The following is a 1,551-nucleotide window of genomic DNA, read 5'->3' on the forward strand; positions in this document are numbered from 1 at the left end:
CTCCCCCACAGTCCCCCTGCAGCCGTCCTGCGCTCTCAGCAGAGCTTGCCTGGACACAGCCCCATGGAAGGGAGGGTGGGTGGGAGCGCCCGAGGCCCCCTGTTCTGACCAGGCCCCGTTGGGCTGGCATGGCACATCCGCAGAGAGAGACAGGGCCACAGACCGAGCTTGTGGCTCCATTCATGGGTTGTTCCTTACTGCCTCGACCACCAGCTAGTGCTAGAAATGCCAGGGCTCTCCCTCGTGGTTCCCTGGCACCCCGGCACTGAGCCGGTTCTGGCCAGTTATTTCCCTACGCTCGGGGAAGCTGACCAACAAACCCTCCCAAAGCCACAAGCTTTCCTGGGTCCCTGGGGGAAAGGGGGAAGCCGGGACAGATCTTTGGACAGCCGTTGGGTGTGGTCAGTTGGGGATCCTGCCTCGGGCAGGGAGAGTCCTGCCTCCATCCCAGAGCAGTTGGGGAGCTGGGCTCGCAGGTGGGAACCAGGGGAGACGGGGAGAGAAGAGGAAGCCAGAGCACATTGGGAAGCCCAAGGGCCTGGTCCCCATTCGACTCAGAACACCAGGGACAGAAATCACCCCCGGCAAGGGTCAGACCCAGGACCCAAGGTGTGGCGATGTCGCGGGGGGAGGAGAGGATCTAGGATTGTTCCAATTACACTCGGGTGGGGAGCCCGGGGCGTGGCTGAAGGAGCCTGGAGTTCTCCAGCGGCAGGAGGTGGAGGGAAGCGCGGGCACCCTTGGCACCGGGCTGGGCTGGGCGGGAGGCTCGCACTTCACGGCCTCAGTCTGGGTACCATGTAACTCTGCCACTTCCTTGGGTCCCGCAGGCTCGTCTGGTCAGCAGGCTCCGGCGGAGGGGGACGGAGGACGAGGGAGAAGGTAAGGCTCTGCCTCGCGCTCTCTGCCGGCTCCCGGGCTCAGAATCCCAGGGTCTCTCCCAAGCCCTCCACGCTGGCCCAGGGGTCCCACACGAGGCCCCCCAGGCTTGGCCTGCCCCTGGGGATGAGAGCGGGAGCCAAGGTGCTGACTGGAGCTGGGATAAGCTGACATGGTGCTAATGAACTGTCGTCTGGAGGCAAACCCCGATTGTCTGTCCCCCCTGGCTGGTTGTCCCTATGTCCTTCAGGGCTCCCTGCCCTTCCCAGGAGCCTCCAGAACAGGGCAGCTTTGCCAGCAGGAGGCACTGCCCCCTGCCCAGCAGATCTTGTCTCTTTATTTCACCCCATCTGCTCTGTCTTGGATAGGGGTGTGCATCGTACCAGGGCTTGCAAGACCAAGGCTGCTAGGTGCTGCCAGCCCCGGCATTTGCTAGAGAGTTTTCCTGGGATCCCGCGCTCCGGCAAGATCCATTTCTGCAGGATGGGGCACCGGCTGGGTTATTTGCACCAGGACGATGCGCTGTCTGGGTTTCTGGTACTGGGACAGTGCCCTGGCCGGGTTCACAGCCCTGGCACGATGCCCTGGCCGGGTTCACAGCACTGGCAGTGTTTGAGAGGGGCCCGGCGTGGTGCCGGCGGAGCGTTTCATCGGCCCTGTGCTCTCACAAGC

This window comes from Terrapene carolina, unplaced genomic scaffold (assembly GCF_002925995.2).
Source record: "Terrapene carolina triunguis isolate 2854851 unplaced genomic scaffold, T_m_triunguis-2.0 Scaffold32381, whole genome shotgun sequence".
NCBI lineage: Eukaryota > Metazoa > Chordata > Testudines > Emydidae > Terrapene > Terrapene triunguis.